The sequence below is a fragment of the Manacus candei genome, unplaced genomic scaffold (genome assembly GCF_025592945.1).
Source record: "Manacus candei isolate 608988 ecotype Guabito, Panama unplaced genomic scaffold, ASM2559294v1 h1tg000153l, whole genome shotgun sequence".
In the NCBI taxonomy this organism is placed as follows: Eukaryota; Metazoa; Chordata; class Aves; order Passeriformes; family Pipridae; genus Manacus; species Manacus candei.
Window position 1 is genome coordinate 487288 of NW_026138201.1, and position 25416 is coordinate 512703.

At 46.0% G+C, this 25416-nt stretch overlaps 2 long non-coding RNA genes across 3 annotated transcripts in view; one reads left to right on the forward strand and one right to left on the reverse strand.

Moving 5' to 3' along the window:
* Window positions 1-25416, reverse strand: part of LOC127463297 (uncharacterized) — a 275239-nt gene that overhangs the window by 168247 nt on the left and 81576 nt on the right. The gene's annotated exons all lie outside the window — the stretch shown is intronic.
* LOC127463301 (uncharacterized) lies at window positions 774-11202 on the forward strand. Of its 2 annotated transcripts, XR_007900770.1 has the most exons (4): window positions 774-1221; window positions 2058-2148; window positions 8246-8366; window positions 11101-11202. It is a non-coding gene; the product is annotated as an uncharacterized LOC127463301 (long non-coding RNA). The 2 variants fall into 2 exon arrangements; XR_007900769.1 differs by lacking the exon at window positions 11101-11202 and having other exon boundaries at window positions 8246-8726.

The following is a 25416-nucleotide window of genomic DNA, read 5'->3' on the forward strand; positions in this document are numbered from 1 at the left end:
TATTTTTTAATTTCCATCTAAATAATCAGTGAAATTCAGCAACACTTCTCCACTGCACAGAGCAAGAAATTGCCACTGTTAATCCACACCGTGACAATCAAAGCCTTTGCTGGACAAACTCACTTCAAATGACACAGCCCTTGTGCCAGAGACTGGGGAAACAAAATAAACAACAGAATGTAACCATTTTCAGAAAAGTCTGAAATGAAACAAAGATTCTTCCAAACCCTGATCTCACAACTATGACATTTTGTTAATGGCAACGAGCATTATTTCAAGATCTAAAAAATATTGAAGAAAGACCAAGCAAATGTTTTAGTTAGCACTCTAAAACTCCATGGTTTATTTTTCTACTCACGTTGTCACCTGTTACCTATACTAAAAATCTGTGTTTGCACATTCATTGTATTTTACTCAATACATTATTTCTCTGCCTCATTTCATGGCCTTAATATTTATGTCTATATATACAAAAATTAATACGGATTTTAAAAAACCCAAACAACAGTCCCAGTTTGAATTTTTCGACTGTGTAACTTAGCCCATTATCCCTGTCACTATTTACAGCATTATAAAAACATGCACATGAAAAAAACAAACAAAAAACCACTGCTGGGGCTCACTCCAAGAAAAATCCAAACCTTCAAATACTTCTGAATTACTAATACTTCTATACAATGTCTTGGGGTTTTTTTCCTCCCTGTTTTTTTATCACAAAAATTTCAAAATGACCGAAGAAACAGAGATTGAGTCTGCTGCATGCAATATAAAAGCTGATTCCTTTCCTGAGAAGAACTCAAGAGAAAAGGCATTTATTGGGGCTAGAAGCATTACCAGCAATTGAGACTCTGTGGATGACATCACTGGAAGCAGCATGTCATTTGTTCCAACTGATGCCATGTGCTCACAGAAAGCTGCTATTCTACAAGGCACTGCAGCGTATTTATCCTTCCCTTCTTGCTGACACTCCTGGCCCTCCCTCCCACCTGACACATGGAACACGTGGGAAAGGCAGTGCCAAGGAACCATCTGACAAACGGATTTCACCCAAACCAAAGTGACCCTCACAGATGTGAGGCTGCATCCCAGGCTAGTCAGCATGGCCTGGTAACTGAGATCGGGAAGAGGATTCTCCACATTCTGTTCGTACAACGACCTTGGATAACTTGGCTCTGTTCTCGTGGGATTTGGAGCTCTGCTCCCGGATGGATGTGAGATGAGGTAATGCCGTTCAGACGGGGCTGAGCACTGAGACGTTACAGGCAGAGCTCAACCCTTCTGGCCCCAGTTCTAACCTTGTAATTACACTTAACTGGGTCAGTGGAATTTCTCAGCTGCCACTCGTTTCTTTGCTCCTACATTTCCAGAGTGCCGGTTCCATATGGACAATAAACTAATGGACTGTATTTCAAAACCATCTGACTGCAAGAAGCCCAGATTTGTGCTGCTCCTCCGCACTGCACTGCAGGGTGAGCTTGTGCTATGCCTGCTGTCAGGGCAAGGCCTGGCCCTGACTGTCACCACGGCCACAACATGGCCACCCAACTGCAGGGAAAGCTTGGAATTACCAAGGGATACTCCTTAAAAGTGCTTTAACAACAGAATCTGTCTGAAGCACAGGATAATCACATTTTTAAATTGACTCCGGGGTCATTAAAATCAAGCAATTCCGTTCCATGTCTTCAGAACTGACTAAAGTTGTGAACAAGTATGTTCTACGTGGTTTGCCCCGTGAAAAAGAAAACCTTGCATTTTCAAATCTCTAGAATAACGATGGCACAACCAACGCAAGTGTTAATATAACACAGGCCAAAGCCAAGTGTCTGTTAAGTGAACCAGAGGGGGTTTGGTACCTGTCTCAATCTATTTACCCCACAAATACATCAGGATAAGCCTCTAAAACCTCATCAAACTGAACTCTCAGTAAGCCAAAACTGACCAGGGCATAAGCTTGTGCCATATCAGTCAATTATCCATAAACAACCTGCCCAGCTCTACAGATATCCATAGATATACAGGCACACTGAGATACCTTTCCTCCTCTGTTTCCTTTGCAGAGAGCAATACAGAAACCCACCAGCCCGTAGGAGAAGGCTGGACAGTGCAGACCGAGGTTTAAACCAAGCCCCGAGTCTTCAGTTCACCTCTGTAAGAGTTCTTTTCACTAAAATGCATTCAGCTTGTTTCTAAAATACCCATGTCAAATTAAAAAAAAAAGAAATTCAAAGAGAAAACAGAATCATAGAAGTAATAACATTCCCCCTCACCTCCATCTTCGATGGGTCACTGCTAAGGTTTTGTCTATGACCCAAGTTCTGCCCACAAACGAATTTTTAAATGAAACTTCAGAATGGATGTCTGCAACATCATAAATCACCGTATAAATAATACCACCCCCCCATGAAAAGGCACATACTCATGCTTCCAATCATTAATAATTACAGAATCCCCTCAAGTACACAGAACACCACCCCAAGGCACATGGAGCAAGGACAGTGCTGCATATGCTCCCTAAAGTGCAGATGGTACCAAAGCAGATGTTAAGATAAAGACGAAAATTGAACCTCCTAAACTCACTCCTCCTTGTTCCTCTGCTGGGAACACCCACCCCCCTAACACACACATCACCAAAGAAAAGGCAATACCAAATACATTCACAGTGTATGAGTTATTTGCAATTTCTCATACTGAGTGACCAGATGTTAACTAAGATCTCTGCAGAGAGAACCAGCTTAAAGGGTTTATTTACTGGACAAACCACAATTAAAATTAATACTTCTCCACTTTGCTACAGTGAATTTCTTCAGCAGGACATCAGAATTCAGAATTCTTCATACTATGCAACTACTGAAACGTTGGAAGTTTCACAGACAAACACTAAATATACTCGGACATAACCTTTCCCTAAAGATCCCGCAGAGCCTGGTGCTTGCAGTCGTGCAGCCCGGCCTTTTGCAGCCCCAGGCTGTGTCTGGAAGGCGGGATAGGCAGACTCCGGGCCATCCCTCCCCGCGGCTCACGCACGGATCACCCGTGGGTCACCTGTGAGTCGCCCGTCTCACACCAGCCTCACATCTGTACCACCTGGCTCCCCCGTCTCACATCTGTACCACCGGGTTCCCCTGACTCCCCCATCTCACACCAGCCTCACATCTGTACCACCTGTCTCACATCTGTACCACCTGTCTCCCCTGTCACACCTGTACCCCGTCTCACAGCTGTACCACCTGTCTCCCCTCTGTCTGCCCCATCTCACATCTGTACCCCCGTCTCACCCCTGTCTCACATCTGTACCCCGTCTCACATCTGTACCCCCTGTCCCCCCTCTGTCTCTCCCCTGTCTCACATCTGTACCCCCTGTCTCTCCCCTGTCTCCCATCTGTACCCCCTGTCTCCCCTCTGTCCCACCCCTATCTCCCCTCTGTCTCTCCCCTGTCTCACATCTGTACCCCCTGTCTCACATCTGTACCCCCTGTCTCACATCTGTACCCCATCTCATATCTGTACCCCCTGTCTCACATCTGTACCCCGTGTCTCACATCTGTACCCCGTGTCTCACATCTGTACCCCGTCTCACATCTGTACCCCCTGTCTCACATCTGTACCCCCTGTCTCACATCTGTACCCCCTGTCCCACCCCTGTCTCTCCCGTCTCACATCTGTACCCCGTCTCACATCTGTCCCACCCCTGTCTCACATCTGTACCCCCGTCTCACATCTGTCCCACCCCTGTCTCACATCTGTACCCCCGTCTCACATCTGTCCCACCCCTGTCTCACATCTGTCCCACCCCTGTCTCACATCTGTACCCCCTGTCTCACATCTGTACCCCCTGTCTCACATCTGTACCCCCTGTCCCACCCCTGTCTCTCCCCTGTCTCACATCTGTACCCCGTCTCACATCTGTCCCACCCCTGTCTCACATCTGTACCCCCGTCTCACATCTGTACCCCGTCTCACATCTGTCCCACCCCTGTCTCACATCTGTACCCCCGTCTCACATCTGTCCCACCCCTGTCTCACATCTGTACCCCCGTCTCACATCTGTCCCACCCCTGTCTCACATCTGTACCCCCGTCTCACATCTGTCCCACCCCTGTCTCACATCTGTACCCCCGTCTCACATCTGTCCCACCCGTCTCACATCTGTACCCCCGTCTCACATCTGTCCCACCCCTGTCTCACATCTGTACCCCTGTCTCTCCCCTGTCTCTCCTCTGTCCCACCCCTGTCTCTCCCCTCTGTCTCTCCTCTGTCCCACCCCTGTCTCCCCTCTGTCTCTCCTCTGTCCCACCCCTGTCTCTCCCCTCTGTCTCTCCTCTGTCCCACCCCTGTCTCTCCCCTCTGTCTCTCCTCTGTCCCACCCCTGTCTCTCCCCTCTGTCCCACCCCTGTCTCTCCCCTCTGTCTCTCCCCTCTGTCTCTCCCCTCTGTCTCTCCCCTCTGTCTCTCCCCTCTGTCTCTCCCCTCTGTCTCTCCCCTCTGTCTCTCCCCTCTGTCTCTCCCCTCTGTCTCTCCCCTCTGTCTCTCCCCTGTCCCACCCCTGTCTCCCCTCTGTCTCTCCCCTGTCCCACCCCTGTCTCCCCTCTGTCTCTCCCCTGTCCCACCCCTGTCTCCCCTCTGTCTCTCCTCTGTCCCACCCCTGTCTCTCCTCTGTCCCACCCCTGTCTCTCCCCTCTGTCTCTCCTCTGTCCCACCCCTGTCTCTCCCCTCTGTCTCTCCTCTGTCCCACCCCTGTCTCTCCCCTCTGTCTCTCCTCTGTCCCACCCCTGTCTCTCCCCTCTGTCTCTCCTCTGTCCCACCCCTGTCTCCCCTCTGTCTCTCCTCTGTCCCACCCCTGTCTCTCCCCTCTGTCTCTCCTCTGTCCCACCCCTGTCTCTCCCCTCTGTCTCTCCTCTGTCCCACCCCTGTCTCTCCCCTCTGTCCCACCCCTGTCTCTCCCCTCTGTCTCTCCCCTCTGTCTCTCCCCTCTGTCTCTCCCCTCTGTCTCTCCCCTCTGTCTCTCCCCTCTGTCTCTCCCCTCTGTCTCTCCCCTGTCCCACCCCTGTCTCCCCTCTGTCTCTCCCCTGTCCCACCCCTGTCTCCCCTCTGTCTCTCCTCTGTCCCACCCCTGTCTCTCCTCTGTCCCACCCCTGTCTCTCCCCTCTGTCTCTCCTCTGTCCCACCCCTGTCTCTCCCCTCTGTCTCTCCTCTGTCCCACCCCTGTCTCTCCCCTCTGTCTCTCCTCTGTCCCACCCCTGTCTCTCCCCTCTGTCTCTCCTCTGTCCCACCCCTGTCTCCCCTCTGTCTCTCCTCTGTCCCACCCCTGTCTCTCCCCTCTGTCTCTCCTCTGTCCCACCCCTGTCTCTCCCCTCTGTCTCTCCTCTGTCCCACCCCTGTCTCTCCCCTCTGTCTCTCCTCTGTCCCACCCCTGTCTCTCCCCTCTGTCTCTCCTCTGTCCCACCCCTGTCTCTCCTCTGTCCCACCCCTGTCTCTCCCCTCTGTCTCTCCCTGTCCCACCCCTGTCTCTCCCCTCTGTCTCTCCTCTGTCCCACCCCTGTCTCTCCTCTGTCCCACCCCTGTCTCTCCCCTCTGTCTCTCCCTGTCCCACCCCTGTCTCTCCCCTCTGTCTCTCCTCTGTCCCACCCCTGTCTCTCCCCTCTGTCTCTCCTCTGTCCCACCCCTGTCTCTCCTCTGTCCCACCCCTGTCTCTCCTCTGTCCCACCCCTGTCTCTCCCCTCTGTCTCTCCTCTGTCCCACCTCTGTCTCTCCCCTCTGTCTCTCCCCTGTCTCTCCTCTGTCCCACCCCTGTCTCTCCCCTCTGTCTCTCCTCTGTCCCACCCCTGTCTCTCCCCTCTGTCTCTCCTCTGTCCCACCCCTGTCTCTCCTCTGTCCCACCCCTGTCTCTCCTCTGTCCCACCCCTGTCTCTCCCCTCTGTCTCTCCCTGTCCCACCCCTGTCTCTCCCCTCTGTCTCTCCTCTGTCCCACCCCTGTCTCTCCTCTGTCCCACCCCTGTCTCTCCCCTCTGTCTCTCCTCTGTCCCACCCCTGTCTCTCCCCTCTGTCTCTCCTCTGTCCCACCCCTGTCTCTCCCCTCTGTCTCTCCTCTGTCCCACCCCTGTCTCTCCTCTGTCCCACCCCTGTCTCTCCCCTCTGTCTCTCCCTGTCCCACCCCTGTCTCTCCCCTCTGTCTCTCCTCTGTCCCACCCCTGTCTCTCCTCTGTCCCACCCCTGTCTCTCCCCTCTGTCTCTCCCTGTCCCACCCCTGTCTCTCCCCTCTGTCTCTCCTCTGTCCCACCCCTGTCTCTCCTCTGTCCCACCCCTGTCTCTCCTCTGTTCCACCCCTGTCTCTCCTCTGTCCCACCCCTGTCTCTCCCCTCTGTCTCTCCTCTGTCCCACCTCTGTCTCTCCCCTCTGTCTCTCCCCTGTCTCTCCTCTGTCCCACCCCTGTCTCTCCCCTCTGTCTCTCCTCTGTCCCACCCCTGTCTCTCCCCTCTGTCTCTCCTCTGTCCCACCCCTGTCTCTCCTCTGTCCCACCCCTGTCTCTCCCCTCTGTCTCTCCCTGTCCCACCCCTGTCTCTCCCCTCTGTCTCTCCTCTGTCCCACCCCTGTCTCTCCTCTGTCCCACCCCTGTCTCTCCCCTCTGTCTCTCCTCTGTCCCACCCCTGTCTCTCCCCTCTGTCTCTCCTCTGTCCCACCCCTGTCTCTCCCCTCTGTGTCTCCTCTGTCCCACCTCTGTCTCTCCCCTCTGTCTCTCCCCTGTCTCTCCTCTGTCCCACCCCTGTCTCTCCCCTCTGTCTCTCCTCTGTCCCACCCCTGTCTCTCCCCTCTGTCTCTCCTCTGTCCCACCCCTGTCTCTCCCCTCTGTCTCTCCTCTGTCCCACCCCTGTCTCTCCCCTCTGTCTCTCCCCTGTCCCACCCCTGTCTCTCCCCTCTGTCTCTCCTCTGTCCCACCCCTGTCTCTCCCCTCTGTCTCTCCTCTGTCCCACCTCTGTCTCTCCCCTCTGTCTCTCCCCTGTCTCTCCTCTGTCCCACCCCTGTCTCTCCCCTCTGTCTCTCCTCTGTCCCACCCCTGTCTCTCCCCTCTGTCTCTCCTCTGTCCCACCCCTGTCTCTCCCCTCTGTCTCTCCTCTGTCCCACCCCTGTCTCTCCCCTCTGTCTCTCCCCTGTCCCACCCCTGTCTCTCCCCTCTGTCTCTCCTCTGTCCCACCCCTGTCTCTCCCCTCTGTCTCTCCCCTGTCCCACCCCTGTCTCTCCCCTCTGTCTCTCCGCCTCCCCCGCCGCCGCTGCGCTCTGGCGCCCCCTGCGGGCCGCGCTCCCCGCGCGGGTGTCCCGCCGCCGCTCCCCAGGGACACGTCCCGCCTTCTCGGGAACATTCCCGGGGCAGCACATGCCATCTCCCGGGGCAGCACATGCCATCTCCCGTGTCACCTGAGCGCACAACAGACCCGTTAGGAGACGGGCTGGCAGGCTCCCTGGGAAGGCATTCCTGAAGGGCAGAGGAGTCCAGGCAGGCTGGGCACTTCCCATGAAGGAAATCCTGAAACAGGCTGCCACCCTTATGGATGAGCGAAGGACTGTAACGTGTCTACCTGGACTTTAATAAAGCCTCTGACGGCATTTTCCACAACATTCTCATGGAGAACCTGGCAGTCCATGGCTTGGACAGGGGCTGTCCACTGTGTGTAAAACACTCGAGAGTGCTGGGGAATGGAACTCCATCCAGCCCCAGCTGGATGGCACTGACAGGACTCTGCAAGGAGCAGGTGTTGATTTAACCTTCATTTTGCTTTTTCATTGGCAGGGCTGTCCTGCAGCAACGAGACCAAAACCTTGCAGACATAACCTTACTCTTTTCAGAGCACAGGTGCACATCAGCCAACTGCCGTGCTTTGTGCTGTGGCAATACTCCTGCAGTTCCACGGGGTCAAACTAGTCCCACCCAGTGTCACCGCCCTGGCTAAGCACAGGAAAGCTGAGGTCCCCAACACTGCACGGAGCACAGACACACCAGGGAACTAACCAGGCATTTTGTCCTTTCTTGAGTTGTGAGACTGACAGATTTTGCTGGTACGCACCACCTTCAAATCACTGACTGACCTGAAGAACTAAAAGTGGAAATTAAAACCCATCAGAGTCCTATTAGTCCAACTTCTTTATCTGCACCAACAAATACGTTTTACTCCCATCTTACTGTTTGCAAAACTTTGTGTGCTCATCTGTGTGCACAAAAATATTTGTGTTCGTGTGTGTGTTTATATACCTAGGGCATACTGGGACACTCAAGTCATTAACAGAATTCATCTGCTAGGAGAAATTGGGAAGGACCAGAAGTATTTCAGTCCTGCAGCAAATGGTTTACAAACAGATGCCTCTAAAGAAAGTCAGGTAAGGACTCCCTCAAATTCTCAGGGCTCTAGAACAAACACTTGAAAAAGGATACGATAAAACCAAGAAGGACTTGGGATACACTGTCAGTGCATTTACAGTCTCAGAGACTAGTTATTCAATACAGTATTATTTAAATTTACATCTGAAGTCCTCCTATTTTGCCTTTCAGAAATATAATAACCTATGGGACTAAAATAAGAAAGCATCCTTTTTGTCCTGTTTAAACATTATTAATCAAGCAGTATAGGCAGGAGAAGCTTATACAACATGCAGCCAGTTGAACACCAAAGCAAATCAGCAACTTGTATGATTATCAAGAGAAAAACAACTTATCAACTTAATGGGTAATTAAACTCAAGATTCCTTGACTGATATAGGCAGGATTTCTTCTTAAACACTGACTAAAAAATGTAAGGATCCAGCAGTGTGTTTGGATCCTGCTTGCCCCAATGGCATCCTGAACCACCTCTCAAGAATAACTGCTCTTGTTTTCAAGGCAAACATTGCAAAATACTGAAGCGTGGAAATATGAAACATCCACGTGTAACCAAACACAAAGGCATGAAGACAGACAGACAGCCTTTTCCATACTTTGGGCAGTAAGATTATTGCTGCCCAAAGTCAAATTAGCTAGTCCAGAAGCAAGAGTTTTCTAGGTGCTAACCTGTGACTGACACACACATCCTACTATTCCTCAGAATTCCCCATGCCCAGGATGGAGACAAGCAGCTTTTTAAACTGGAGCAGAGTTTATGCAGACCAGATGCAACCATAAAAATACAAAACCACTTGAACCTTAATAAAATACACAGTAATGAAAATGTTGTAAAACAGATACTAAAACCATAAAATACTAACAAGCTTAATCAAAATGAACCAGGGTCAAAGCCACTAAGTCCAGTCATCATCTGCAGAAAGCCAACAAACACCAGATGGATTTTGGTTTGGGGCAAGAGGAGAAAAAACCCAAACCTATTTTGAACATCGTAGCAAACTCACAAGCGATACAGAGAAAAAAATACTCAGAGCATTTAATATTTGACTGACTTGAAAAGTTACAGGTTTTTTACTAAAATTCTTTCAGTCACAACTCATAATCTATCCTGTAAGAGAGACATCTGGTATGTGTTAATAACATACAAACTGAGGGACAGTTGGCATTTCTCTCCCCCTCAATCCTTTCTTTAATGCTATTTTCTGAAGAACTTTGTAAAACTCTTCTGAAACAAGTCACTCCACTTGACTGCAGATCTATAAAATCCTAAGCATTTTTTTAAGACACAGATCCTTATAACCTAGTATTGGTTACATGTATGAGGTTACTTTATTTGTCATAACAAGTAACATCTATGTGAAAAAAGTAATACAAAAACGAAGTAACGCTCATTTTGAAAAATAAATATGTAAATGTGACAAAGCAGGAATGAATATCCCTCCCACATTCCTCCTGAAAATGAGCTGCCCCATCTGAACACTTTATCTCAGTATTTTCCTTTTTATAGGAGTGCAGTTCCCTGTTTACCAAACTTTCTGAACCACTTCAACCTTCAATTCTTTCAAGGCAAACACTACACTCCTTAGCACAGTTTGGTATTAGTATGATGCTGTGATTGCAAATACTACGGTTTCATAAAGTACAGTTCACCTTGGGCTCTACAGGGTAGTGTAGTATTCAACTCTATGCTGATTTTGAAAGCAACAGAAAAATATTTTTGCATTTTTAGCCTACCAAGGTTTAGAATTCACTTCTCTGGGCTGATTGTGCTGTGCTTGCTCAGACCCAGACAAGTTACCTGACCTTCATGCACTCTTGGGATCAAAATCTCTAATACTTGGAAGCCCAAATATTTAAAAAGCCTAAAAATTTACAAAGCAAACTTGAAAACACTGGTTGACAACTCCTTTGTGTTTTTTTTTTAATAAGTCTTTGCAAGCATTTTCCTGAGCAGGGACATTTGATTCTTTTTTTCCTTCTGTAATAAAAGTGAAGATCTGTGGCTCAGTAACTGCAGTTTCAGGGAAAACACCGAGTATCATGAGACAGACACAAAAATCACAAAGAACTGGCAAGAATTTCCTAGTGCAGGACTCGAGTGTGAGACTGCCAAGGGAACTGAACGTCATCTACAGCCAAGTTGCTCATGCAGTTTTCTAAAAGCAAACAGAATTGCATTCCAGATCATCACATAACATGAACAATGTGGGGAGATTTAGGCTACTTGGGCAGGGGGAAGAGACAAGGAAGGATTAATAGCATGAAGTGCTGCCATGGATTTTCCAGGGAGACTGTGGGATCTCGCTCATTAGAGTTTTATGAACAGGTTCAACAGGCATCTGTTGGGAATGAAGTAAGTACAGTTTATCCTTTCTCCAGGCAAAGGAGGGGCCAACAGAACATCTGGGGGGCTCTTTGAATCCTGCTTTCTGTGATGCTGTACTCTGCAAGCGAAGGATGGAAAAACACTTTGCCAACAACCCTCAAGCCCCGACACAGTGTTAAGAACTGTGCTTGGAAAAGGAATGCTGGGCACTGAAACCTCGAAAGGTTCTTTACCAGATACTGCTGTTCTCCAGCTCAGTGAACATTATTTCATGCATTGCTCGTGAAACCTCCAAACACCACCCCTGCTGACAGATTTAAAATTTTCCTACTCTGAATTCCCTGCAAGCTACAATTTTTCCTTTCTTTTTCCTTTTTCCTTAAAAAGGAAATTCCTTTATTCTCTTTAAGGATACCCAGAGAGACAAGCACATATTTCAAAATCATGTCTCAGCGCTGCCCTGATCTGTCACCCACCAGACATCACCCTGTAAATCTCCCCAAGCAATTTTGTTACAGGCAGGTAATGCTCTTTATAAACACTGATTTTTAATGACTGCTGTAAGTAGTTACAGCTTGAACTGAGTGGATATACACTGTCACTTGACATTTAAGATATCAATCCTAATTTTATTTATGTACACACACACGTGTATATGTAAGGGAAAATCCTCTCTGGGGAGAAAGAGGGATTATAACAACTGTGCCCAATGTAGCAAGTGAGGAGATGCACCCAGGAGAGGCACTTCCTCACTGGAATCCATGGACTGCACCCCATACAGTTGGTTTCGTTAAGTAACTCCGGAACAACTTTGTAGCAGACTACATAGTTGAAGCACTACGAGACACATCCTGAGCTGCAGAAAACTGAGGGATGCCATTGCATACCAGTGAACCACCAGGATTTTCACAACTTCATCCTGTGTTTCAACAGTTTTCTGTGCACCTGAATTCAAAAACGTCTTTGCTTTAACTGCAGAATATGTTTTAAAGGAAGAAAATTATGTTTTGTTTGCAATGTTTTATTGCACTGTGAATGTTGCCAAATTCTTATACTGAAGACAGGGGGGAAACCCTCCCAGTTCCCCTTCTGTACACCACTAATTCATTTCTGTACTTCTTATTATCATTGCACCTCCCTTCCCCTCTATCACAGCTCTCCACTGAGGAGCCTACTTGGAGAACTTCGAGATTGCATTTTTTCCATGCACTGTTACATTTATTTCCCAGGCTTTGCCAACCAGTGGGTTTAAAGAAATGATTTGCCATCTCATATTTCAAAGGGAGAGCCCGTCGTGCAGGAACCCATCCCACTTTCCATGTTCATCATCGACACCAAAGATGCCAAACACAAATAGCTTTCAAACCTGCAAACCTTTGGGAAATAGTTTTCTGCCTGGGAATATTAAGAGACAACAGGCACCTTAGGGACTTTTTCACATAGTATCCTTTTTCTATTAAGAGTTTCATCTGGACTTTGCCAACTAAAAGTCTTTTATTTCTTTCAACTCTGGAGCTGCTGCTGGCTAACTTTTGAAAAAAATTAATTCCTACTTTGAAGTTTAAAATCAGCTTTTACAAATCATGAATATTTTTTTTTTATTTAAGGTAATAAGCAAACTACTCATGTGCAGAAAAGTATGTCCTACAATGCAGATGTGGGCATGTAAATCCGCAAGGGAATGTGCACTACCTCTTTATTGCAACTTACAACATAGCTGTTGTAATTAAAATAATTACTAGTTCTTCCATAAGATTATCTGAATCTGTACTGGTTCCTTCTGTATATAAAAAATAGCCAGTGACCTAATGACCATCTTCAAACAGTTTGATGAAATAGAGAAAACTCAAGGTAGCATCACCACAATAACTTCTTTGAGAAAAGACCCTGTGACCAGGGAGGAAAAAAAGTTTCCTATAGTTAAAACAACTGTTTTTCAGCTGTGCTGTCTATTAAAAATGTTCTGTTTCCAGACACAGATTAATTATGTCAGAATTAATCTGAGGCAAATACTATCTTCAAAATAGTACTTGTAGGGCTATAACAGTAACAAGGAGAATTTGGTTTAATTTCTCCTTAAACCATTAATTTCATACAGTCAGTATAAAAATCTACAGTCTAAGTGATTTTGCTTTATGTAGTCAATGTTCCCATATGAGCCACAGACAGGAAACATTTATAAATCCTTCAGGACGTCTTTTTATAATACTCTCACTTTTTGTTCATTACTACACTTAGGTTGTGCATTTAGTTTTGCTTTAAGCCATATTTCTTTCACAGAGGCTCAGGAGTTGAGGGGAAAAGATCCATGCCAGAAGCAGAGTCAAGTGAAAAGCAGCTATTCCTCCCAGCTCCCTGCTGCAAGCAGTTCTAAACACACAGACCCTGCATCTCTGCACAGGGGAGCAGATGGGATGGGACAGAAGGGAACCCAGGTCAGTGCCATGGAATCAGCCAGAGCACCAGGAACCCCCACTGACCGTCCACACAAGACAAACCCACTCCTATCCACAGCTGCTTTGAGGGCAGTCATTGCATTTGCAAGTTTTCCACCCCAACTCAGGTAGAAATGGGGGCTTATAAGACAGTAAGACAGAGTGACCATTTAACACATGCAATGCCAAATACAGCGTGCTCCTTCCACAGCCTTCCCTGAATCCTGGCACCACGGTTTGCTCCATGGATTACGCTCTAAACAAGTCAAAGTGGTGCTCTGCCCGTGACACACACCAGGAAGTCAGCACGACAGGCTGCCTTAACCAGGAGTAAAAGGACAGGCACAGGAAGGATCCTCTCGTTTGCTGCCCCTTCTATGGTGGAATTAAGACACCTCAGTGTCTCAGTGTTCCCAGGATAACTGCAAAGTGAGGAATGATTATCACTGCTGTTCTACAAAAAAAGAGTGGCTATGGGGCTGTCTGAAAGGTACTTAGGTGCCTAAGGATGCAGACAGGCACCTACTGCTATTTTAGCTCTTCACCTAATTCGCAGATTTAGTTGCAAATTCCAGCCTTGGGCAGCAGTGTTTGACAGCTGTGCTGTCAATGAAATCATAGCAGTATCATTACAGCTGTCCTTCTGAGCTTTGTGTGCTCACATGGAACCTCAGTTCAATGAGAGGAGAAGGACAATATTCCAAAACAGCAGGGAATAGGCTTAGAGTGAACATGTATGAACGATTTGCACCAAAATACATAACACAATTGGAATTATGCCAAGACAGGATATTAAATACCCTAATTTAGTTAGGTTAGTTGCCTGGCCTTAGATCTATTAACCACATTCTACTTCTGTAATATTATAGTTTCTCCTTTCATTCTGAACTTCTAGTTCAGAATGCTCCAGCCTAGGATAAGCAAAGATCTACATTTATATCATTCTCAGTTTTAACGTTTGTTATTTAATCTTTGTATATTGTGTCTTTACCTGGAGTTAAAAATATTTTATTAACTGCATCAGGTTGCACACAACAAAGTATATTTATACAGCTACAAAATTCTCTGTTAACAAACTGGGTGCTATTTAGCATTAAATGAGTTAGAAACATTTGCAAAACAGCTCCCAGCACCACTACTGCATGGAGAGGTTGTCAACATGGTCAGGAATTCTCAAATACGTACCTTAAATCAACTTAGAAACATTAACATTTCAAACTTCCCAAATCAATATGGAATACTAGAAAGTCAACATTTATTTTTCTATTTTTACAGGGCCGTGCACATTCACAAATTGTATCAGACATATATGTATGTCACTTCCAAAATAAAAAGTGGATAGCGAGTGTTTCCCACCTAGGTTTTCTTCACATCCTCTATAGAATTTAGTCGTCCAGTGTATCCAAGGTAGAATCACTGGGACTAAATGCCAGCTGTGCCTGTTCTGTGGCAGAGGTATCAGCTCTAACTCTGCTCTCCCAGCTGCCGTGGCACGAAGTAAACTGGCCTCAGTGTGCAGCTCTCTCAGTGCCACGTGCTCACAGAGCTGTTCCCATCTGCCTTCTGCAGGACAAGTTCACAGCACAGGTCTCTGGGCTTCAAACTCTGATCCCTGTTTTATTTACTGTGCACCTTTGGATAAGCAAACACAAGCTCAGTGAGAGATACTGAGATTTATGTTTTTCTTTCTGCACCTTTTAAGCGTTATGGATGTTTAGCTTTTCAAACCCGTTTCATGACCCAAGTGCACTCTGGCTCATGGGTACCTGTACACACAGACACACACTCTCCTTTTTCCTGGGGAAACAACTACCACGGCCTCCGGCCTCAGCCCTGCTGGCTGCACCCAGCACTGCCATGAGACACAGATCTCCTGCACACCACCTGCACCTGAGCTCACAATGAGAAACAACCAACTCCATGTGCTCTGGGTCACTTGCACATGCATTTAGCTGGCCATATTTTGTTCCTAGCAGACACAAAACCCAGCTGCACTAGTCACCTGCTTGGTATGACCCTTCTCCCATCACCTGCAAATCAGCAGAGCTTAGCTGAGTTGGCACTAACCTCTGTTTTCTGAACAGGTCACAGTCCTGATCAAAGCCAGTCTGCACAAAGACAGTGCTACTCCTTTTGACTGGAGTCACTCCAGTAATAGCAGGGATGTTCTTTGTAGGATCAAGTGAAGCGACATACAGAGAGAAGTCTTCTTGGCTCTGAGACAGCAGAACACCCAAATACAGAGCATCTTGATTTACTGCTAGATTAGTTTGTGAACTGACAGTGCTGACACAGCCAAAAAAATTAAAAATTGTCTTTCACAGGAGCAACCAGAATGTGGCAGAGAATCACCTCTAAAAAATGAAGCATAGGCCAGACTAAGTCCATGAAATCTCCTCTAGAGCTGTCAGATTTTTTCTTTCTGCTTCATGATTTACAACATCACAAACTGTGCAGCAGACACAGTAATGGCAGAGTTTGACGTTAAATGATTTTTCTGACTCCCCTTATCTCCCCTAGTACTGAAAAGGCCATATCTGTCTGTCATGCAGCACTTTTCCCTCCCCCAGAATCTCCAGAAACCAGTGTGAACATACCCTCTGAAGTGGGAGAACAGCGTGCAGGCCATCAGTGCCCAGCTCCTTTAACAACTCTCCAGTGCAACACTTCTGCTACAACCTCCGCAGCGCAGAAGAAGGGATGGGGACTTTCAGGTTTGAAGAACTTCCTCCTGTATTTGCTTTTTCATCATTAAGTTTTTGCGTGTAGCCACCTGAACTGGGGCCAAGGCAATGCCTTCATCCAGAGTCTTGGGCAGGTGAATGAACGACCACAGATACCAGGAGACCCTTGCAGTTTTGTGGTTCTGTACAGAAAAAACCTCACGGTTTTGTGTTGTCTCTAAATAATACTGAATCTGGGATGCAGTTTGCAAGCTGCCCTGCCTTGCCCGTGAGCACATTTTAGAAGGAAGGTGCAGGAAGATGTACCGCACAGCTTGGGCTGTCGAGTTCTCCTGGACGCCCCCTCAGGGAAGATGGCGGCCGGCCCCCTCAGGGAAGATGGCGGCCGGCCCCCTCAGGGAAGATGGCGGCCGGCCCCCTCAGGGGAAGATGGCGGCCGGCCCCCTCAGGGGAAGATGGCGGCCGGCCCCCTCAGGGGAAGATGGCGGCCGGCCCCCTCAGGGGAAGATGGCGGCCGGCCCCCTCAGGGGAAGATGGCGGCCGGCCCCCTCAGGGGAAGATGGCGGCCGGCCCCCTCAGGGGAAGATGGCGGCCGGCCCCCTCAGGGGAAGATGGCGGCCGGCCCCCTCAGAGGAAGATGGCGGCCGGCCCCCTCAGGGGAAGATGGCGGCCGGCCCCCTCAGGGGAAGATGGCGGCCGGCCCCCGAGGGGAAGATGGCGGCCGGCCCCCGAGGGGAAGATGGCGGCCGGCCCCCGAGGGGAAGATGGCGGCCGGCCCCCGAGGGGAAGATGGCGGCCGGCCCCCGAGGGGAAGATGGCGGCCGGCCCCCAGGGGGCTGAGGCGCTGCAGGGGCTGGAAGGGCCGTGTCAGCAGGGCCGTAACGCCTCCAGAGGTTCCTGCGTTACCCTTGAAAAGCATTGGAAAGCAGCCTGTGAACCTGCCGGAGCGACAGGAGGAGCAGCACCGAGGTGCTGTGCCCTTCAAACAGCAATCAGCCCTGCCAGAGCTCCTGTAAATCTGTTCCTATCCACCAACCCTCTCACATACACAAGGCCACAATACAACATATATTGAACTTAACATGCTGAACAAAGACCTTTAACCAAACTCAGAGATGCTAATGGAAGTCACTCAGTGCAGAAATATGTTAAAAAGTAGGCAAAAATGGACATAAACCATTGTTAACAGGTTACTGCAAGACCTTACCTTCGCAGTAGTGGGAATCATTGTGAGCAAGGTGCACTGTATTTGGTGGTCATCACACACAGAGCTTTATCAAAGGTTACAGCCAAGTATGAGTGGAAAAAACGTAACTAGCTGGAACTTCCTAACCACCAGGGACAATGCTTTCAAAACAGCATGCAATAAGTCACCCATAAATAAGAATTGTTGGTTAAAAATTCTGGTAATCCAAAGGACTGTACTGAAGGGTAAAGGAGCAGATGTTGGTGTTTCTTAGTGCTCTTTCTCAACAGAGGTCAGCTATCTCCTTTGTGCTTGTGTTGAGGAAGGTCCTTTAGGAAGTTTTAACAACTACAAGGCAAGGCAGGTAATGCACTTGCTGTAATCACGAACACACCCTTTGGGTTTGACATCTATTATTTTAAGGCAGGCACAGTTTTTGAGACTAGAATATGCATCCTACTTCATGACTTCAGTCTGAGTCTACAATTTCATTCACATTAAAACCTATGAATTTATGCTACAGCAGATTTCAATAGATCTTCTGCCATTACACAACATAGTTCCTTTGATCTTTATTTTAAAATCAGCTCCTGCTTTTCCAGGAGCTAGTCTGGTATGCTTTGCAGCACCACAGTTGGGAAGATATTATCACAGATGTTGCCATTTTTACTGATTAAGTATCACAGGAGTTTATACAATACATATTCTGAGAGAGCAGTCACAGATGTCTATCATTTATCTAGAAAAATCTTTTTATTCTATTCACTTAGGTCTCTATCACGATACAGTAGTTTTGGTAATGGCTGAATTATTTTCCATGTGCTTCCCTGGCAGGCCAAGATACAGCTCATGGTAACTTTTCCACAGGTGAGACAGAAAGACGTCAAAATATGAAGTCCACAGCACCAGACTGAACAAAGAACATCAAGGAGGCCTCTCTCACATTCCTTCTCCTCCAACAATGAAGCTGCAGCTTTTGCCCTTTGCTAACTCCCTCAACTAGCCCAAGACTCGCCACCACTGGCCATGGGTGAGCACATGGCTCTGGGTTTCAGCTGACAGACAGAACAAAAGGCTTGGAGTTCACTTGAGACAGGAAAAAAATAGGGAGCTAATTTTGATAAGAGAATGAGCTTAAGCATTTCAGGAGCAAGGAAAGAATGTAAGCAAAGAGACAGGAATGAGACAAGGAAACGATTATGAATGTGCTGAAAAAGAAAATATAAAGTTCCTCAGGAAGGGGAAGGTTATACAAGAGTGAAAGGGGAGGGGGAGGAAGCAAGGGAACACACCGGCAAAAACCACTGGCAAAGACTTCTGAAAAAGCACAGCAAAGGAAAAATAGGGTAAGTTTACAGCTTTCCTACTTAGATGAACATTCTATTCTCTCTATTATTAATTTTTTTAACTTTTCTCACTGGCTACAAGAAAATGAATCTTCAAGTTCTTTTAGCCTGCCAGTATGACAGAGTAGACAGGGGAGAATCCCTCAGCAAGCGACAGGATCGACATCACAGCTACTGTCATAGTAACTTATAACCAGATCTCATCAACTGCCTGAAGAACTCCACCAGATGCATTTACCAGGCCTTTCTTCAGACTTGTTAAAGGGCAAACAAATGAAAACCAGCACCTGTCCTAGAAAGGCAGAACCTGCAAACAGCAGCAACGGCCCAGTAAAGTGCGTGTGGCTGAGTAAATGATCAGAGACTGAGAAAAAGCAGATCATCTTCAATTTACCAGTTCACTGGTCTCTAGGTGTCAGCACTCCTGACATGTTCATTAAGCCAACGACCAGTCCTGCAATCTATTAGCTACATCCCTTCAAATTTATTGTGCTGAAATGTGCAATTAATTGTGTGTTGCTGTTACATTATTTGTTCTGCAGTCACAAAAGCTAATCCATTTCTGTCTGCTAGTTACCTAGCCTGGGAATATCTTCGTATATGTTGATCATCTAATGCTAAGCGAGTTATTGACATTTAGAGGCATCACAAAAGACTCTTGTAACTCAAAACTCTGTTCCTGTAGCTACTTTAAAACAGCTGACCTTAATGCAAGCAATTGCATGAGTCTAAAAGAAAACACAGTAGGAGAAGGCTAGCTGGAAATTTCAACCATCTTTTAACCTTCTCACAATTCCTGCCATTACCATAACTCTTCAGGAAATACACCATCAAAATCAGGCAATTGCTAACAGATGTGTGGTGTATTTTCAGCCTTTGTCGATACTCTGGTTACTGAGCTAGAATCCCAAATAGTCCAAACCCCCTGAGCTCGGGGGGCACAGCACTCCCTGATTTACTCAGCTCAAGTAATAAAAAGCCACATACTTATCAACTTCATTATCCATGGGATCCCTTATGCATCAAGCCAGCACCCCCCCTGCCTTTGGAAGCGGTGTCTGGTGTTCCCTCGGGGTAAGAACACCACCATCCCCCTGCTGATGGAGCCAGGGCAAGATCCCCTCAGCACTGCCAGGAACCCTCCCAGCCAGCACAGATCCACACCCACATCCCAGGGGGGACAGGACTCCAAACTCAGATGGCTGGCAGTACAGTTTGGAATGCAATGGGATGTCTGCACTCCAAGGCTGAATACACAGCACTGAGCTGGCTGTCCAAGCACCCAGAATTCCCTCCCCAGGAAGCCACGCACTCCTGATAGTGGAACGGCCAAACCTTTGCCTGATCTCATAAGCACACATATGCAGATTTCAAGGACAAGAAAAACCTGCATTTTGCATTGCTGGTATTCTTTCAGCTGGGGAAAATGCCTAAGTATAAACCAGGAAAAATAGGAGAATACAGAGGAAAAGAGGAAACACTGGGTCTGGATTATATAACATAAGTAAAAGCAATTTCACTGAGATGAACATCCTCTTAAAGCGTCCAAGTGGGAGCATAACCCAGAGCCAGAACCTAAAAATTATCAAAGTAGGATTCACCTCATTACTTGGACGAGCCAAAAAGCTGGGCATATAAACCCTCCTTCATAGTTAGGCAGCTATTCCGAGCAAGTCACTCCACCTTTGTGCAGCCAGCCCTTCCAGGGGCAGCCTCTGTTCTGCCTGGGCAGGGCACCTGCTCCAGGATGGCACGGTCACCATTCCCAGCTGCACAGGGAGGCACCCAGCCTGCAGAGCCTAAAACCTCACAGCAGCAACCTGGGGGCTGCTCCTACCAGGACAGTTCTCATCACCCTAATTCCCCAAGGACACGGCAAAACCTACAGCCATTCTGAGACACCTGAGGTGGCCACAGTCCAAAATCAGACCTGCTGGACACCAGACCCACCCTTTCTTGAAAAACTGTATATTAAAAACTAGGGAAAGATATTTTTATTAATATTGCTCTTTACAGAGCTCTAGGAATATGAAACACTGACCACTTCTTGTAACAAAATGGGAGTAAATGTATGCTTTCTTCTGGTTTAACATTAAAAATATTTTGCCTTTTTTATTTACTTTAAAAATGAAGAATAAAAAAAAGTATATGAGGGTCTGAAAAAACAACCTCTGCGTATATTCTAGGATGTTAATCAAATTTGTTTGGTTTGTTGTTCAGAAACCATTTTAGAAAGGGATACTCATGGAAAAAAATGAACTAGGAGAAAAACATGGCTAAAAAGTTCTGAGAAAAATGTAGTTTGTGAAAAAGATGCTTTATGTCTTCTTCACAAGGCAAATGAACCACAAGAAAGACAGAATTTTTATATTACATTAAAATTTATATTACACTGCATGAGAAATAGTTCTGTTAAATGAGGCATTAAGAAAAGGAAAAAAGAGATAAAACTTCATTGCCACTTGGTAAAGAATTCCTAGCCAGTGCACCCATCTGCCATGGGAGGGAAAATAATCCCCCACAAATAAAACAAGGAAAACATGCTTGCAAAGCTATCATAAATTTGGGGTTCTGGGACTACGAACATTTGAAGTTTTATGAACATTTAACCTAAACAAAATTTCTTGTTATGCATTACCAAGTAAGGCTAAATATTTAATGAGCATTTGTTGCACAAAACCATACTTTAAGTCTATGTGAACATCAGAGCAAATGATACAAGGTTTAAGGTATTTTAAAATAAAGATATGTTTGAAGCAGTTATTTAAAAAGAAAAGCATCCCTAAAACTGACAATTCAGAACTTGAAACAGCCTGGTATGTATTATAATTTAATCCTGATCTAGGAGATCAAAACGTATTGCCACAAAATTTCCCTGTGGTGATAAACCTTCAAATCCAAAGCTGTTCTCCTGTGCACCACCAACACTTACAGATCAGGTCAGACTGCTCAAACTCACTCTGGGAGGTCAATACTTAGGATTTCTACCTTTGCCCAAACTTGTGTTAATTTACTGAATTCAAGCTCTAAATCAAAACATTCTGGTTACAGAGAACACACCTGAGCTGGCAATGAGCACTTAGATCTCACCTATGAAAAGTACTGTGAGCCCAAATAAAGGTGTCACTTTTTCTTCCAAGGGACAATGAACTTGTACCCAACTTAGAGGTGAAAAATATATACCAAAATAATTTTATATTTGGTATATAAAGCTGTATATACATAGGAGCTATGTATCTTGTAAAATTAAATCTCTAAATCCAGTTCTTAAATATTGATCTTATACAAGAAGAGCTTAACAGTTTATGCTAAAACGATCCGACATCTGAATGAAACCCTCGGTAAACATTTGTACTATTATAAGTCATAAAAAATACATGCCCTGTATTAACTTTGTACAAACTACTGAAAGATTTGCAGGATGAGTTCTTTTCGGTGTAAACCACTGACATGCAGCAGATTAATTCCTCCCTTTTGGATGCTATACCATACAGAACAGGAGTTGTGGAATACATTTTCACCCTCCTAAAACTCGCTAAGAACCTCTCATTTTGCCACTTGCAGTCATTCTCCAGCACAGTTAATTAGGAAGTGCTAGCTTACATTTCACCTCTTGTTAATTAAAGAAAATAAATGTTATTTCCTAGGCAGGTCAACATGAAAGAAATTAAGACCCCAAAGTTCTTAGCTATTGCAGTTTAACCTGACAAGCAAAATCACTCTGTAATGGCAGAAAAACCCTTCTGATATCCATCTGATACTCCTTAACAAACTAAGACATCTCTATGTCATGAATAAAGCATGGGAATGCTAATGGAACCAGGATCCACATGGCTCCAGGGTATCAGCAGAACTCCACTCTGAGCTGCTACTGCTCCACAAGCTGTGCAAATTTGAATGGAGATCTCTGAGGGAGTTGGTGGCTGAATCCTTGCAGCCTCTGTGAAAGTAATCACCACAACTGGCTTTTCATGAGGAGTCCCGGGAAAGGAAGAGGATCTGAACTACCCGTGTGTGGGAATTAACTGTTTCTTCTAGAAGAAGAAAAACTTCAATTAAAAATAAATAATTAAATAATGTGATTTTTGCATGCATTAGGCTGTTCTTCATCCGAACTGCAGGTAAAACACGTCACCATCTCCTCACACCGTATTTGCAGTGTGAAAAAGACATAACAAATTACTTAAAGTGTGATACAGGGAAAAGTGAAAGGGTAACACAGAAAAAGAGTCGATATTATCGTAGTACTGCAAGATAGTGTCTAACCTGAAAAGCAATTTACCTGGCCTATTTCATCACTGGGTTTGAGCACTGGTGCCAGTTTATGATGCTAAAACCATCTGTACACTAAAAAGCATGTTCAACACCACAAAGTGGATCCTAGAGCACCCTGAAGAGCAGTGTACACAACACAGCACAGTGCTACACTGACTTAAAAACAAACACACCAACCCCAAGCCTCTCCGCAACCTCTAGAGCCAAACTGGGAGCCTGCAGCAGCATTCACATTCCTTATGTTCAGCCATGGCAGCAAAAGACAAACCAAAGAAGTGTACCCTGGCCTCGGCATTTTCTTCCAGGAGACTGGGAAGAGCTCTGTAGAAATGAAAACTGGGCTCATTTGCAAGGGCCACAGGAAGTTTTGCTCTGAAAAGCAGGTCTCGTGGTGGTGTGTGTGCAGGGGCCTTGCCTCCTTGCTTCTAGAAATGTGGATAAATTGTTCAGACTTCAGTTCCCTATAGAGAAATACAACCTCTGTAATTGCTATCGAGGTCAACGAGAACAGGGTAAGTGCTTAAGTGCTGGATATATAATTTACATCAGCCTGGAGCAATTCTAACATGAATTTTCAACTTTTTCAACATCTTTGTTTAATGTTTATTCAAAGGCTGCAGTTGTGAAAAAATAGTTATCACTTGAGTCTCTGACAACAATTTCTGCCTTCAAATACATCTACTGCTTTTTTTTTCCAACCATTTACGGCAAGATTTAGGAGAACTGGACTTCAGTTTTTCAAGTCAAATGGCATCACCTTCCCTTGCAAAATATCAACCACCCCAAGATGCTCCAGGCTGAAAAAGACAAAAAAGTAAAACCATAAATAGTAACTATTTCCTCGCAATTTGGGGATATGTTTTTTGTGCAATTAGTTAACTGTTGTTAACATTTACTGAATTAAGCTGAAACATCTCGATTCCAATACACAATCTGCAAAGTTCAGTCTCTGGGCTACATCTGTTACCAAAACGCTGCTAAGATAAAGCAGATTTGTTTAGGTTAGGCAGGAATGTGTTCCCAATGGATTCCAGTAACAAGGTTGCATTGGTAGTGAAATGATAGGTATCTGTGACGATGAATTTTGACCCAAATGTAGGCTTTATTTACCATTCCTATTTAACACCCCCTTAAACCCACTTGGCACCATTCTGAGATCAAAGTGACCTGGGATGCTAACACAGCAAAAACGATGCACAGTTCATTAACCAACCCAGAAAACACCACTCCTTAGAACAGGAAAAATGCAACAAGACCGAATTCACCTTTTTTTCTTTTCCTTCACACCTCTAGCAAGAAAGCACACAGCAGTGGGACTATGCTGAGCTTATCATAAATGCAGGGAAAGAAACAGGAAGATACTGAATGTGCTGGGTTACAGCTCACAGCTTTGACATGGGGAACAAAAACCAGCCCGTTATTCTGAGGGTACTTGTTCTGCCCTAAGGAAGAGAACATTCTCTGCACACCAAGGATGACAGCAGCCTCCTCGGCAGAAGAGGCCTTGTCAAGCTCACAAAGCAGTCTCTGTTTCAGCTCATGTACCTTTGGGAACACGACTGACTCCCCTCCCGAGCCACTGGAACACCACAGAATGTCGTCTTTGGTAAGATCACATTTTATACAGCTTTTCTGCAGTTCCTAAACTCAACATTTGGAATCAGTCAGTGCCACAGTTAGAAATGCTTGGAAAAGCAGTGCAAGTACCAAGGGGCATTAGAAGGCAGCCAAGAGTGCTGCACTGCCAGCAGATGTGGCAGAGGAGGATGTGCATCTGTATCTGCACGTGCTCCAAGGTCTTGACTCTCTGGGCAGCCTGTTCTGGTTTTTGACCACCCTCACAAGAACTCTTTTCTTGTGTTTAGATGGAATTCCATGCATTTCATTTTGTGCCTGCTGCCTGTCTGCCACTGGACACCACCAAGAAGAGCCTGGCTCCCTCACTTCCACCTCCTGTCAGATATTTATACACTTGGATAAGACCAGAGGCATTGCTACACCAAATCCTCTTCCCAACTCTCCCCCAGAAAAGACTGTGCATGAACAAGTGCTTTTTTACCAGTACTTCTCTACGTGTAGTTATTTTAAGTTAGGAGCTGCTACTGCAGTTCATGACAGTAGGATGATACACAGTAAAAAAGAATTAAAAGATCAATGGAAAGTTTAGAGAAGAGCAATTCCATTGACGGAACCAATCAAAAATCAAACAAACCAAAAATCATTCCGGCTTAAAACACAAGGCAGAGAAACATTTTTCTCTGGAAAATTTATATTGATTTTAAATGAGCCTTAAAGTAGCCAATATACCAGTTACTTCTGACAGTGATGAAAAGAAATACCACACTTGCACATGAGAGGTTTTTGACCATTCTAGAGGGACTTTCCTCAATGTGGGATGGATGCCACAAACAGATTCAGAGTAATTTAAAGACTAAAAATTGAAACATGTAAAAGATACCTTGGAAAATGCCCTCAGGGATGCTGCCAGGTGAGATTCCGACAGGGCCTCTGAAAGGACAACACACCCAATAACCTCTGAGAAACAAGAAATTCTGCCGTGCCAGACTTGGATTAAGGACAAACTTTGAAATCAGGAATCTTTGTTGTATATGCAAGAAGGCTGCAGCAAATTATATTCATGCATCTGAAGTACCAGAAGTGTTCTTTCACACATGGAAAAATACTGTCTGCTGAGGACAAAAGAAAAGTATGGATCCAAAATCTGGGTGCCAGACATGCTGTAAAACCGCACAAAAATATGGAGAAGAGGGGGAAAAAAAACCCTCCAAACCCAACCCAA